The sequence below is a fragment of the Artemia sp. Qi Xiang Cuo genome, chromosome 8 (genome assembly GCF_049724085.1).
Source record: "Artemia sp. Qi Xiang Cuo chromosome 8, ASM4972408v1, whole genome shotgun sequence".
Taxonomy (NCBI): domain Eukaryota; kingdom Metazoa; phylum Arthropoda; class Branchiopoda; order Anostraca; family Artemiidae; genus Artemia; species Artemia sp. Qi Xiang Cuo.
Genome location: NC_142801.1, coordinates 14,588,761 through 14,605,235, shown reverse-complemented (window position 1 = coordinate 14,605,235; position 16,475 = coordinate 14,588,761).

Below are 16,475 nucleotides of genomic sequence, written 5' to 3'. Positions count from 1 at the left end.
CAATAACTTTGACTTTTAAAAGGGCACTAGAGCTTCTAATTATCAGTCGAATGAGCCCCCTCTGAACTTTATATGGCACGCTTTCTATGAAAACCTTATATACCCCCAAGGCATAACTTACAACCCTTGCCCTGAAGGATGGGGGGATTTTTCATCCTCAAAGACATAATTGTCAGAATTTTCAACTACGTTGAAAAAAATGGCTATCTCAAAACTTTGATTGAAAGAGTTTTAGGAAATGATGGGCATCGTGGGGGGGGGTATTTGCCCTCCGATCACTTTCGACTGATAACAAAGGTGCTAGTCCTCTCAATTTCCAATCCAATGAGCTCTTTTTGAAGCTTTTACGACAACGATTTCTATAAAAACCTTATATGCCCCACGGGCATAACTTACACCCTTGTCCTGAGGGCTGTCGGGGGTTGTCATCTTTAAAGAAATAATTTCCAGACTTTTCAACAACGTTGAACAAAATGGCTATATCAAAATTTGTATCGAAAGTGTTTGAAGAAATGATTGGTGGGGGGAGGGCATTAGCCCTTCGATTACTTTCGACTATCAAAAGGGGCACTGGCCCTCTCAATTTCCAATCGAATTATCCCTTTTTGAAGTTTCTACAACAACACTTTCTATAAAAAACCTTATTTGCCTCCAGGACATAACTTACACCCTTCGCCCTTAGGGCGGTGGGGAGGGGGGGGGTTGGCATCCTCAAAGACATAATTTCCGGACCTTTCAACCACGCTTAATAAAATAATTATCTTAGAATTTTTATTTGATATGTTTGGGGAAAGGGTGGGCGTGGGAGAGGTGTTAGTTGCCCTCCTATCACTTTCGACTATAAAAAAAGGCACTAACCCTTTCAATTTCCAATCAAATGAGTTTTTTAAGGTTTCTATGACCACTCTTTTTGTAAAAACCTTATATGCCCCCAGGGCACAACTTACAACCCTCTCCCCGAGGGCTGTGGGGGGAGAGTCCTCCTCAGAAACATAATTTCCATCTGGAAATCAACTACGTTGAACAAAATGCCTATCTCAAAATTTCGATTGGATGTGTTTGGGGAAATGGTGGGCGTAGAAAGGATGTTAGTTGCCTTCCAATCACTTTCGACTATTAAAAAGGGCACAAGCCACTCTAACTTTCAATCGGATGAGCCCTTTTCGAAGATTCTACGACAACTCCTTCGATACGAAGTGCCCTGGTCTACCCTCCCCCCCCAAAAAAAAACAAAAAACAATACATTGGGCCAACATCGTTCTTTACTTAGGCAGCGCCATGGCGCTGCCTAACAACATAAATATTCTCTGAAAATTTCACTTTCATACCCTTAGGTATAGTTGTAATAGTAGTTATAGCAGTAGTTTAACTACTCAACTTAATACAATTAGCTATTGCTATGATATTGTCGATTTGCTCTTTTTTAACCTGTATAGTCGTATACCTTTTGGAATTTTCATCTTAATGCCCTTAACCTTACAAGTAGTTGCGATAGAAGCAGCAATTGGAGCAATACTAAGAGTAGAGTAGTAGAAGTAGTAGAACTAGTAAGAACAAGTAGAACAGCAGGAACAGTATTAGTAGTAATGTGCGCATATTGCCTTTTTGTCAATTGATTTTCCCCTTTAAGTATTCTTTGAGAGTTCCAACTTATACACAAATCAGTTCTTAAGATACGCTATTTTGACAATCTAAATGCACTTAGTTTTTTTTTGTTAGTTTGATTTTGCCATCGATATTCTCTCAAAATTTACCTTCATAGACTTGACCTTAATAATACTATTGTAACAGTAGTTTCTGACAGTTTCGGTGGTAGTAAAAGCAGTTGTAGTGTTAGTGTTATATTAGCAGTAGTAGTAGCAGTGGTAGCAGTAGTAGCAGCAGTATTATTAACGGTAGGAGCATTTACATATTGCCTTTTGGTCAGTTGAACATGATATCCCGGAAAGTTTCACCTTGAGACGCAAAGCCTTTCCAAAAATACTGTTGATGTGTGCTTTTGACACCCTTTTCACCTTAATTCTCTAAGCTTTACAAGTTGTTGCAATTGAAGCAGTTTAGTAGCAGTAGCAGTATAAGGAAATGTAGCAGTGGTATTAGTGTTATTAGTGAAAAGCATATATTACCTTTTTGTCAATTGATCTTCACCTTTAAGTTTTCTCCAAAAGATTCAACTTAATACCCAAATCAATTATTGAGATACATCCTATTGACAATCTGCATGCAAATAGTCTGTTTTGATTTAGGTCAATTCCCCCTCAATGTTCTGTCAAATTTTCACCTTTATACATGTAGCTTTAATTGTACTAGTATCATAGTAGTAGTGGTAGTAGTAGGAACAGTAGTAGCAGTAATAGTGTATAATAGTGTATATAGTGTATATAATAATAGTGTATAACAGTAGTAGCAGCAGTATTAATAGCAGTAGAAAATTTTCAATTAATATACTCAGTCATTCCTGAAAGACACCCTTTCAGGGTGTCAACAATCCATATACACATAGCATGTTATGATTTAGTTCATAACTCCTCTTAACACTCCCTGAAAGACTCATCTAAATGCCCTTCGTATTTTGGAAAAGTAGAAGTCAAATATGCATACCTCTTTTCAATAACATATACTAAATGTAAACAATGAACAAATTGCATAGCTTGCAGTCTTTGCCCTTTGGTCTCGGGATGGGGGTGTGACATCCCCAAACACATAATTACTGAGCTTTTCAACAATGCTGAAAAAAATTGATGTATGAAAACTTTGTTTGGATGTTTGATATGGAAAATGATAAGCGTGTCTGTGTGTGTGAGTGGGGGGGGGGGGTGAGGGGTGGGTTCAGTCAAATCACTTTGACTCTTAAAAAGGGCACTATAACTTCCAATTTAAAATAAAATGAGATATATCTGAATTTAATACGACCACCCATTCCATAAGAACCTTATGGAATATTCAAATACAAGTTACAAAATGCCATGAGAAAACATACGATCAACGTACATAACACATAAAAACATCCTCTATCATTTATGGAAATCCGAAAAACATTCTCGAACTTGCGCGCCAACCTGAAAGCAGTGATAGATCTGAGACGTTTCGCAGAACACTTTCGTTCGCATTTCGCATCCAGGCATCCGACATCGAGCCGAATTCTTCAGCGTCACTTCGGAGCGAGGAAGATGCTTTACATTCAATTTCCTTTCTGGTCCGGATGACAAAGGGCATCTTTTTCTTCTTTTAGCCGACTGCTCCAGTTTATCTTCGTCATTATCGTCTTCACATTCACTAAAGTTGCCCTCGGATCATCGCCAAAGATCTTCAACTAAATATTCAGTTACCTGAAATCTGAAGTGGATCAGCTGATCGTAGAGTTTATTGCCTTTGATTGATTCCTGCCTGTGGAGTAGCCAGGCATTCGAAAGAGCTAAATCAATGAAATGGTTAAGAACTCGAACTGGCCACTTCTTTGTCCTGCTGCTGAATCTGTAATAGCTAACCATGTGGTCACAGAGGTCAACTCCGCCCATGTACTTGTTGTTCTGTCTTACAACAAGAGGACTGGGAATATCTACATATTTTCTTTAAAATTTGTCGTATCTTGACACAGGTAGCTCGGGTTTTTTGCCATAGCAGCTTGAAGTTAGAAAAACGGGCTTGCTGTCGTACCACTGCGTAACAGTGGTCTTCGTAACTCGTGAAGAGAAGATACTAACTTGATCTTCTCGCGTGAACGTAAACGACGTCCAGTTCTCTTCAGTTCACGATCGGTCTTCGCTGGTAGACCTTCGAGTCGATTTTTCATGAGCGTTCCTGTTCCATTTATGCGCTTTTCTGATAATTGTTCGAGCAAGGAAAAGTTAGTTAAGTACCAATCGAAGAAAAGGCACGAATCTTCTCCTAGATCTTGGCATAGGTGTAGTACAGCGGCACTACCCAGACCTTTAGCTTGTAATTCTGGCACAGAGATTGTCTTTCCTTGATAGATTACGAAATCATACACCAGACCTGATGAGCCAGCTAAAACGAAGTTCTTCAAGCCAAGAGGATTTGGCTTATTTGGTACGTACTGCTTCAGGCTGCATAGCCCAGCAAAGGGAATCATTTACTTGTCAATACAAACGAATTGTTCTCGCTCAAGCCTTAGACACTCATCTCACACCACAATAAGCAAGGGACGCACTTTCCAAAGACGATAATTTCTTTTGGTATCCTCGTCGACCTCGTCATACAAAAGGAACTTCTCACTCAGTCTAAGCTTGAAAAACTAATCTCAAGGAATTTTCTCGCAGATGATAGGGACTCGAAATTTCTTGCTCCAGAATAACGAGAAAACTTTAGGTTACTCATGACGATCGAAATGCCAAAGAATACCTTCAGTTCGGAGGCACTAGAGAGCAAAGATTTGTTTGTGGGCTTCTGGTAATGACAATTCATTGCGAAAGCCATTGTCTCAAAAGATGAGTCAGGGAAATACTTCAAACAGTATTCGTGTGGCTTCCAGCTTTCCGGTTGACTTGAATCTGAGTACAAGGGATGGTATGAATGATGCTCGTTCAAGGTATCTGAACTGATCCACTTTTTGTTGGGGCGTCGAACATTTCCCGATCGACTGGGTTCTGGGGGTCTGTTCCAAGCTTGGAGACATTGTTTTATGTTCTTTGGACTATTTTGAACAAAATTCCCATCGCACAATTTTTATCAGACACATTGGGTAAAAAGTAGGGTAGTTGGGCGGGGGGGGGGTGTGGGAGGCTAGTTGACCTCCATCACTATTAACTCTTAAAAGGGAACTAGAACTTCCAATTTCAACCAAATGACACACCACTAAAGTTTATACAACCATCCTTTTCATAAGAACCTTAAATGCCCCAGGGGCATAATTTACAACCCTCATCGTTAGGCTCTGGTTGGTTACATTCTGATCACTTTGACTCTTAAAAGGGGAACTAGAACGTCTGATTACCAATCCAATGAGTCCCCTCCAAAGAATATACAACCACCCTTTCTATAAGAACCGTATATGCCCCCAGGACATAAATTACAACACTTGCCCTAAGAGCTGTAGGGGGGGGGGGGGTAGTCTTCCTCACAGACATAATTTACGGACCCTTCAAATTACGATGAACAAAGTGGTTATATCCAAATTTTGATTGGAGGTGTTAAGGAAAATAATCAGGGTGTAGGGGGGGGGGGGCGGGTTGCTCTTAAAGCTGGTTGCTTTGACCCTTGAAAAGGGCTCTATAACTTCCGATTTCAAATCAAATGAGCCCTAGCTAAAGTTTATACGACCGCTCATTCCATAAAAACTTTATATGCCCTCATGCTATAACTTACAACCCTATCCCCAGGGCGCCAGGGGGTTGTACCAATCCTAGAGGCATTACTATATGTTCTTTGGACTATTTTGAGCAAAATAACTACCTCATAATTTCGATCAGACGCGTTTGGCGAAAAGAGGGTTTGTTGGTGGGGCGGGGGCAAAATGCTTTACATCACTTTCGACGCTTAAAAAGAACTATAAGTTTCAATTTTCAACCAAATGAGCCTCTTCTAAAGTAAAACAACCGTCACTTCCATAAAATCTTTAAATGCCCTGCGGGATACAACTTCAACTCAAGCTCTGGTTTGTATCAACCCCAAAAGCCTTAATATGATCTGTAGACTATTTTGAATAAAATAACTGTCTCAAAAATTTTTTATTCGATGTATTTCGGGAAAACACAACGATTGAGGGGGGATAGTGTCCTCAGATCACATTGACTCTTAAAAAGGGTACTAGAAATTCAAATTACCAATTATGCCCTCGGGACATAACTTATAACCCTTGCCCTGAGAGCTGTAGGGGCGGGATTGTCTTCCTCAAAGACACAATTCAGACCCTTCGAATACAATGAACAAATTTGCTATCTCCAAATTTTGATTGGACGTCTTTGGGGAAATGAATCACTTGAAATCACTCTCAAATCACTTTTGACTCTTAAAAAGGGCCCTATACCTCCCAATTTCAAATCAAATGAGCCCATCTGAAGTTTCTACGACCACCCATTCCCTAAAAACCTTTTATGTCCCCAGGGCATGACTTTATCCCCAGAGCACTGAGGGGCTGTGTCAACTATAAAGGCATTGTTATATGTTCTTTGGACTATTTTGAGCAAAATTGCTATCCACAATTTAACCAGATTTATTTGGTTAGTTGGGAGGAGGGAGGAAGCATGCTGTCCTAAATCACTTTCGACTCTTGAAAGGGAACTAGAACTTCCAACCTTCAGCCAAATGAGCATCCTCTAAAATTTATACAACCATCCCTATCATAAAAACCTTAAATGCCTGCCGGGCATAACTCACAACCCTTGCCCCCAGGCTCTGGGGTTTGTTTCATCCCCAAAGGCCTTGTTATATGCTATTTAGACTATTTTGAACAAAATGGCTATCTCAAAATTTCTGTTAGATACAATTCGGGACAATACGACGTGTGTGTGAGTGGGGGGTGGGGGTAGCTGCCCTCCAATAACTTTGACTTTTAAAAGGGCACTAGAGCTTCTAATTATCAGTCCAATGAGCCCCCTCTGAACTTTATATGGCACGCTTTCTATGAAAACCTTATATACCCCCAAGGCATAACTTACAACCCTTGCCCTGAAGGATGGGGGGTTTTTCATACTCAAAGACATAATTGTCAGAATTTTCAACTACGTTGAAAAAAATGGCTATCTCAAAACTTTGATTGGAAGTGTTTTAGGAAATGATGGGCATCGTGGGGGGGGTGTATTTGCCCTCCGATCACTTTCGACTGATAACAAAGGTGCTAGTCCTCTCAATTTCCAATCCAATGAGCTATTTTTGAAGCTTTTACGACAACGCTTTCTATAAAAACCGTGTATGCCCCACGGGCATAACTTACACCCTAACGTCCTGAGGGCTGTCGGGGGTTGTCATCTTTAAAGAAATAATTTCCAGACTTTTCAACAACGTTGAACAAAATGGCTATATCAAAATTTGTATCGAAAGTGTTTGGAGAAATGATTGGTATGGTGGGGGGGGGCATTAGCCCTGCGATTACTTTCGACTATCAAAAGGGGCACTAGCCCTCTCAATTTCCAATCGAATTATCCATTTTTGAAGTTTCTACAACAACACTTTCTATAAAAAACCTTATGTGCCACCAGGGCATAACTTACAACCATCGCCCCGAGGGCTGTGGGGAGGGGGGGGGTTGTCATCCTCAAAGACATAATTTCCGGACCTTTCAACCCTGCTTAATAAAATAATTATCTTAGAATTTTTATTGGATATGTTTGGGGAAACGTGGGCGTGAGAGGGGTTAGTGCCCTCCTATCCTTTCGACTATAAAAAAAGGCACTAACCCTTTCAATTTCCAATCAAATGAGTTTTTTAAGGTTTCTATGACCACTCTTTTTGTAAAAACCTTATATGCCCCCAGGGCACAACTTAAAACCCTCTCCCCAAGGGCTGTGGGGGGAGTGTCCTCCTCAAAAACATAATTTGCATTTGGAAATCAACTACGTTGAACAAAATGGCTATCTCAAAATTTCGATTGGATGTGTTTGGGGAAATGGTGGGCGTAGAAAGGATGTTAGTTGCCTTCCAATCACTTTCGACTATTAAAAAGGGCACAAGCCACTCTAACTTCCAATCGGATGAGCCCTTTTTGAAGTTTCTACGACCACTCCTTCGATACGAAGTGCCCTGGTCTAACCCCCCCCCCCACCCAAAAAAAATAAAAAATAAACAATACATTGGGCCAACATCGTTCTTTACTTAGGCAGCGCCATGGCGCTGCCTAACAACATAAATATTCTCTGAAAATTTCACTTTCATGCCCTTAGGCATAGTTGTAATAGTAGTCACAGCAGTAGTTTAACTACTCAACTTATTAATACAATTAGCTCTTGCTATAATATTGTCGATTTGCTCTTTTTTAACCTGTATAGTCGTATAATTTTTGGAATTTTCATCTTAATGCCCTTAACCATAAAAGTAGTTGCAATAGAAGCAGCAATTGGAGCAATACTAAGAGTAGAGTAGTAGAAGTAGTAGAACTAGTAAGAACAAGTAGAACAGCAGGAACAGTATTAGTAGTAATGTGCGCATATTGCCTTTTTGTCAATTGATTTTCCCCTTTAAGTATTCTTTGAGAGTTCCAACTTATGCACAAATCAGTTCTTAAGATACGTTATTTTGACAATCTAAATGCACTTAGTGTCTTTTGTTAGTTCAATTTTGCCATCGATATTCTCTCAAAATTTACCTTCATAGACTTGACCTTAATAATACTATTGTAACAGTAGTTTCTGACAGTTTCGGTGGTAGCAATAGCAGTTGTAGTGTTAGTGTTATATTAGCAGTAGTAGTAGCAGTAGTAGCAGTAGTAGCAGCAGTATTATTAACGGTAGGAGCATTTACATATTGCCTTTTGGTCAGTTGAACATGATATCCCGGAAAGTTTCACCTTGAGACGCAAAGCCTTTCCAAAAATATTGTTGATGTGTGCTTTTGACACCCTTTTCACCCTAATACTCTAAGCTTTACAAGTTGTTGCAATTGAAGCAATAGTTGGTGCAGTTTAGAAGCAGTAGCAGCATAGGAAAAAGTAGCAGTGGTATTAATGTTACTATTGACAAGCATATTTTACCTTTTTGTCAATTGATCTTCACCTTTAAGTATTCTCCAAAAGATTCAACTTAATACCCAAATCAATTCTTGAGATACATCCTATTGACAATCTGCATGCAAATAGTCTGTTTTGATTTAGGTCAATTCCCCCTCAATGTTCTGTCAAATTTTCACCTTTATACATGTACCTTTAATTGTACTAGTATCATAGTAGTAGTGGTAGTAGTAGGAACAGTAGTAGCAGTAATAGTGTATAATAGTGTATATAATAATAGTGTATAACAGTAGTAGCAGCAGTATTAATAGCAGTACAAAATTTTCAATTAATATACTCAGTCATTCCCGAAAGACACCCTTTTAACAATCCATATACACATAGCATGTTATGATTTAGTTCATAACTCCTCTTAACACTCCCTGAAAGACTCATCTAAATGCCCTTCGTATTTTGGAAAAGTAGAAGTCAAATATGCATACCTCTTTTCAATAACATATACTAAATGTAAACAATGAACAAATTGCATAGCTTGCAGTCTTTGCCCTTTGGTCTCGGGATGGGGGGGGGGACATCCCCAAACACATTATTACTGAGCTTTTCAACAATGCTGAAAAAATTGATGTCTGAAAACTTTGTTTGGATGTTTGATATGGAAAATGATAAGCGTGTCTGTGTGTGTGAGGGGGGGGGGGTGTGGGGTGGGTTCAGTCAAATCACTTTGACTCTTAAAAAGGGCACTATAACTTCCAATTTAAAATAAAATGAGATATATCTGAATTTAATACGACCACCCATTCCATAAGAACCTTATGGAATATTCAAATACAAGTTACAAAATGCCATGAGAAAACATACGATCAACGTACATAACACATAAAAACATCCTCTATCATTTATGGAAATCCGAAAAACATTCTCGAACTTGCGCGCCAACCTGAAAGCAGTGATAGATCTGAGACGTTTCGCAGAACACTTTCGTTGACATTTCGCATCCAGCCATCCGACATCGAGCCGAATTCTTCAGCGTCACTTCGGAGCGAGGAAGATGCTTTACATTCAATTTCCTTTCTGGTCCGGATGACAAAGGGCATCTTTTTCTTCTTTTAGCCGACTGCTCCGGTTTATCTTCGTCATTATCGTCTTCACATTCACTAAAGTTGCCCTCGGATCATCGCCAAAGATCTTCAACTAAATATTCAGTTACCTGAAATCTGAAGTGGATCAGCTGATCGTAGAGTTTATTGTCTTTGATTGATTCCTGCCTGTGGAGTAGCCAGGCATTCGAAAGAGCTAAATCAATGAAATGGTTAAGAACTCGAACTGGCCACTTCTTTGTCCTGCTGCTGAATCTTTAATAGCTAACCATGTGGTCACAGAGGTCAACTCCGCCCATGTACTTGTTGTTCTGTCTTACAACAAGAGGACTGGGAATATCTACATATTTTCTTTAAAATTTGTCGTATCTTGACACAGGTAGCTCGGGTTTTTTGCCATAGCAGCTTGAAGTTAGAAAAACGGGCTTGCTGTCGTACCACTGCGTAACAGTGGTCTTCGTAACTCGTGAAGAGAAGATCGTAACTTGATCTTCTCGCGTGAACGTAAACGACGTCCAGTTCTCTTCAGTTCACGATCGGTCTTCGCTGGTAGACCTTCGAGTCGATTTTTCATGAGCGTTCCTGTTCCATTTATGCGCTTTTCTGATAATTTTTCGAGCAAGGAAATGTTAGTTAAGTACCTATCGAAGAAAAGGCACGAATCTTCTCCTAGATCTTGGCATAGGTGTAGTACAGCGGCACTACCCAGACCTTTAGCTTGTAATTCTGGCACAGAGATTGTCTTTCCTTGATAGATTACGAAATCATACACCAGACCTGATGAGCCAGCTAAAACGAAGTTCTTCAAGCCAAGAGGATTTGGCTTATTTGGTACGTACTGCTTCAGGCTGCATAGCCCAGCAAAGGGAATCATTTACTTGTCAATACAAACGAATTGTTCTCGCTCAAGCCTTAGACACTCATCTCACACCACAATAAGCAAGGGACGCACTTTCCAAAGACGATAATTTCTTTTGGTATCCTCGTCGACCTCGTCATACAAAAGGAACTTCTCACTCAGTCTAAGCTTGAAAAACTAATCTCAAGGAATTTTCTCACAGATGATAGGGACTCGAAATTTCTTGCTCCAGAATAACGAGAAAACTTTAGGTTACTCATGACGATCGAAATGCCAAAGAATACCTTCAGTTCGGAGGCACTAGCGAGCAAGGATTTGTTTGTGGTCTTCTGGTAATGACAATTCATTGCGAAAGCCATTGTCTCAAAAAATGAGTCAGGGAAATACTTCAAAAAGTATTCGTGTGGCTTCCAGCTTTCCGGTTGACTTGAATCTGAGTACAAGGGATGGTATGAATGATGCTCGTTCAATGTATCTGAACTGATCCACTTTTTGTTGGGGCGTCGAACATTTCCCGAGCGACTGGGTTCTGGGGGTTTGTTCCAACCTTGGAGACATTGTTTTATGTTCTTTGGACTATTTTGAACAAAATTCCCATCGCACAATTTTTATCAGACCCATTGGGTGAAAAGTAGGGTAGTTGGGGGGGGAGGCTAGTTGACCTCCATCACTATTAACTCTTAAAAGGGAACTAAAACTTCCAATTTAAACCAAATGACACACCACTAAAGTTTATACAACCATCCTTTTCATAAGAACCTTAAATGCCCCAGGGGCATAACTTACAACTCTCATCGTTAGGCTCTGGTTGGTTACATTCTGATCACTTTGACTCTTAAAAGGGGAACTAGAACGTCTGGTTACCAATCCAATGAGTCCCCTCCAAAGAATATACAACCACCCTTTCTATAAGAACCGTATATGCCCCCAGGACATAAATTACAACACTTGCCCTAAGAGCTGTAGGAGGGGGGGTAGTCTTCCTCACAGACATAATTTAAGGACCCTTTAAATTACGATGAACAAAGTGGTTATATCCAAATTTTGATTGGAGGTGTTAAGGAAAATAATCAGGGTGTAGGGGGGGGCTGGTTGCTCTTAAATCACTTTGACCCTTGAAAAGGGCTCTATAACTTCCGATTTCAAATCAAATGAGCCCTATCTGAAGTTTATACGACCGCCCATTCCATAAAAACTTTATATGCCCTCATGGTATAACTTACAACCCTATCCCCAGGGCGCCAGGGGGTTGTACCAATCCTAGAGGCATTACTATATGTTCTTTGGACTATTTTGAGCAAAATAACTACCTCATAATTTCGATCAGACGCGTTTGGCGAAAAGAGGGTTTGTCGGTGGGGGCGGGGGCAAAATGCTTTACATCACTTTCGACGCTTAAAAAGAACTATGAGTTTCAATTTTCAACCAAATGAGCCTCTTCTAAAGTAAAACAACCGTCACTTCCATAAAAACTTTAAATGCCCGCGGGATACAACCCTCAACATCAAGCTCTGGTGGTTTGTATCAACCCCAAAAGCCTTAATATGATCTGTAGACTATTTTGAATAAAATAACTGTCTCAAAAATTTTTTATTCGATGTATTTCGGGAAAACACAACGTTTTGAGGGGGGATAGGTGTCCTCAGATCACATTGACTCTTAAAAAGGGTACTAGAAATTCAAATTACCAATTATGCCCTCGGGGCATAACTTACAACCCTTTCCCTGAGAGCTGTGGGGGGGGGATTGTCTTCCTCAAAGACACAATATCCGGACCCTTCGACTACAATGAACAATTTGCTATCTCGAAATTTTGATTGGACGTCTTTGGGGAAATGAATCACTTCAAATCACTCTCAAATCACTTTTGACTCTTAAAAAGGGCCCTATACCTCCCAATTTCAAATCAAATGAGCCCATCTGAGGTTTATACGACCACCCATTCCCTAAAAACCTTTTATGCCCCCAGAGCATGACTTTATCCCCAGAGCACTGAGGGGCTGTGTCAACTATAAAGGCATTGTTATATGTTCTTTGGACTATTTTGAGCAAAATTGCTATCTCACAATTCCAATCAGATTTATTTGGTTAGTTGGGAGGAGGGGAGGGAAGCATGCTGTCCTAAATCACTTTCGACTCTTGAAAGGGAACTAGAACTTCCAACCTTCAGCCAAATGAGCATCCTCTAAAGTTTATACAACCATCCCTATCATAAAAACCTTAAATGCCCCGGGGCATAACTTACAACCCTTGCCCCCAGGCTCTGGGGATTTGTTTCATCCCCAAAGGCCTTGTTATATTATATTTAGACTATTTTGAATAAAATGGCTATCTCAAAATTTCTATTAGATACAATTCGGGACAATACGACGTGTGTGTGAGTGGGGGGTGGGGGTAGCTGCCCTCCAATAACTTTGACTTTTAAAAGGGCACTAGAGCTTCTAATTATCAGTCCAATGAGCCCCCTCTGAACTTTATATGGCACGCTTTCTATGAAAACCTTATATACCCCCAAGGCATAACTTACAACCCTTGCCCTGAAGGATGGGGGGATTTTTCATCCTCAAAGACATAATTTTCAGAATTTTCAACTACGTTGAAAAAAATGGCTATCTCAAAACTTTGATTGGAAGTGTTTTAGGAAATGATGGGCATTGTGGGGGGGGGGGGTATTTGCGCTCCGATCACTTTCGACTGATAACAAGGTGCTAGTCCTGTCAATTTCCAATCCAATGAGCTCTTTTTTAAGTTTTTACGACAACGCTTTCTATAAAAACCTTATTTGCCTCACGGGCATAACTTACACCCTAACACCCTTGGCTGTCGGGGGTTGTCATCTTTAAAGAAATAATTTCTAGACTTTTCAACAACGTTGAACAAAATGGCTATATCAAAATTTGTATCGAAAGTGTTTGGAGAAATGATTGGTATGGTGGGGGGGGCATTAGCCCTACGATTACTTTTGACTATCAAAAAGGGCACTTGCCCTCTCAATTTCCAATCGAATGAGCCCTTTTTGAATTTTCTACAACAACACTTTCTATAAAAAAGCTTATTTGCTTCCAGGACATAACTTACAACCATCGCCCCGAGGGCTGTGGGGAGGGGGGGGGGTTGTCATCCTCAAAGACATAATTTCCGGACCTTTCAACCCTGCTTAATAAAATAATTATCTTAGAATTTTTATTGGATATGTTTGGGGAAATCGTGGGCGTGGGAGAGGGGTTAGTTGCCCTCCTATCCCTTTTGACTATAAAAAAAGGCACTAGCCCTTTCAATTTCCAATCAAATGAGTTTTTTTAAGTTTTTATGACCACTCTTGTTGTAAAAACCTTATATGCCCCCAGGGCGCAACTTACAACCCTCTCCCCGAGGGCTGTGGGGGGAGTGTCCTCCTCAAAAACATAATTTCCATCTGGAAATCAACTACGTTGAACAAAATGGCTATCTCAAAATTTCGATTGGATGTGTTTGGGGAAATGGTGGGCGTAGGAAGGATATTAGTTGCCTTCCAATCACTTTCGACTATTAAAAAGGGCACAAGCCACTCTAACTTCCAATCGGATGAGCCCTTTTTGAAGTTTCTACGACCACTCCTTCGATACGAAGTGCCCTGGTCTAACCCCCCCCCCCCCAAAAAAAAAATACATTGGGCCAACATCGTTCTTTACTTAGGCAGCGCCATGGCGCTGCCTATTAAAGTATTCATATATACTATCATGGCTTTGATAGTATATATATATATATATATATATATATATATATATATATATATATATATATATATATATATATATATATATATATATATATATATATATATATATATATATATATATATATATATATATATATATATATATATATAAATAGTACCGGGAGCCCGGCGGCCCTGGCACTCGGCATGCTGCAGGCTTCTCTATATATGTTCTTACTGTCGCTTGTCTTCTAAACGCAGACAATTTGAGCCTTTTCTTGATGTCATGACGTCCAAATGGACCTTAAATTAGAAGTGGTGTCTTTGTATAATTAAACTTTTTTATTGGACCTTTAACTTTTGCCTCGGCTTGTCTTTTGTCATTATGAAAGATATATCACCGAGCCTTTGTTTCTTTCCATTGTTCAGGTAGTGGGACAAAAACTTCTTCTTTTGCCTAGGCTTGTCTTATTTTATGATAAAAGACATATCGCCGAACCTTTGTTTGTTTTAATTGTTCAGGTGGTGGGACAAAAATTTATTTTTCTTCCAACGATTTATCCAGTCCATATTGTAGATTTTCAGAGGTATGGTAGGTATTGATGACCTTATCGATGTTATAATCCAAAAGCCAATCACCATCGTTATCATTTTCAATTCGTTTGCTTCGTCACATCTTGGCTAACCTTTCGTCATTAAGAAACACATATCGCCGAACCTCTGTTTTTTAACAAAGGTATGGTAGGCATTGATGACATTATCCATGTCAAAATCCCAAACCCAATCATCATCGCTATCATTTTCAATTATGATACGTTTTGATTATCGCTGTCCAGGTTGATTTTCATTGACTCGCTGCTCTTCATTTTATTTTTGACTCCCTCACTTGGTCAACATGCTCTAATTTTCGTTTTCGTATATGTTCTAAACGCCAGTGTCTTTGCTGGACTAGATAAATCGTTGGAAGAAAAATACGTTTTTGTCCCACGGCCTGAACAATTAAAAGAAACAAAGGTCGGGCGATATATCTCTCATAATCATAAAAGATTAGCCAAGGGAAAAGATGAAGATTTTGTTCCACTACCTGAGCAATTAAAAGAAACAAAGGTTCAACAATATGTCTTTCATAATGACAAAAGATACGCCGAGGCAAAACTTAAAGGCCCGAAATAGTAATAATTGTTTATTATAATTGTTTATATATATATATATATATATATATATATATATATATATATATATATATATATATATATATATATATATATATATATATATATATATATATATATATATATATATATATATATATATATATATATATATATATATATATATATATATATATATATATATATATTATAGCTTAAAAGATCATATTCATGTATTTATCAGCCAAAAGGGGGGGACGGTGCACCATTTTCACTGCCAGAAAGTTTCTCAGGAGTTTAGGGGGGGTGTTACCAGGAGCTTCTCCTACCCGAATTAAAATCAAATGTTTCATCTTTTCGAATTTATATACTTAAATGATTTTTTTTGTATCTTGGGGTTCATTACCCTATGGCCGCCTTTCCAGGGTTCTTGGGAGACATCGCTATAAAAAAAAATAACTATCCGAAGAACTTACCATGAAAACCGTGGAAATGATGATTCTATATTTCACTTTTGATATTAGAATAATATTTGGGGTTGTACATTTTTTCAGAGATGACCCTCATTCTTGAAGTATTGTTATATAAATGTTTAAAAAACAGTGGGTGTAAAAAACAGGGTTTGAATGAGGAATTCGCCTCCCTCACATTTAAGATATCCCTGAATCAGTTCGTAGCAACAAACTGTACATGAACAAATGCCCCTTGTCAATACAAATTGAAACTTTGAAAAATTAAAATTTAATTAAAATATACGCTACGACAAAATTTATTATTTATGCTGATTTTAAGTTTGTAAAAGGTATTAATTACCTTTGCGCTCCCTTCCATTTTTGTGATTTGGTTCCCCTGTTGTAGAACAAAAATAAAAAAAATAAAAAAATTCTTGCATCAATTGTTCATGGCAGGGTATTACGGATAATTTAAAACACAGGTTTTTCCCTAAATAGTGCAAGTATACAAATGCCGTTAATTACAATCTATTAACCCATTTTTAATGGTAAAAGAGAAATGAAATTAAGAGCCCTTTATTGTTATAATGTCAAAAAGT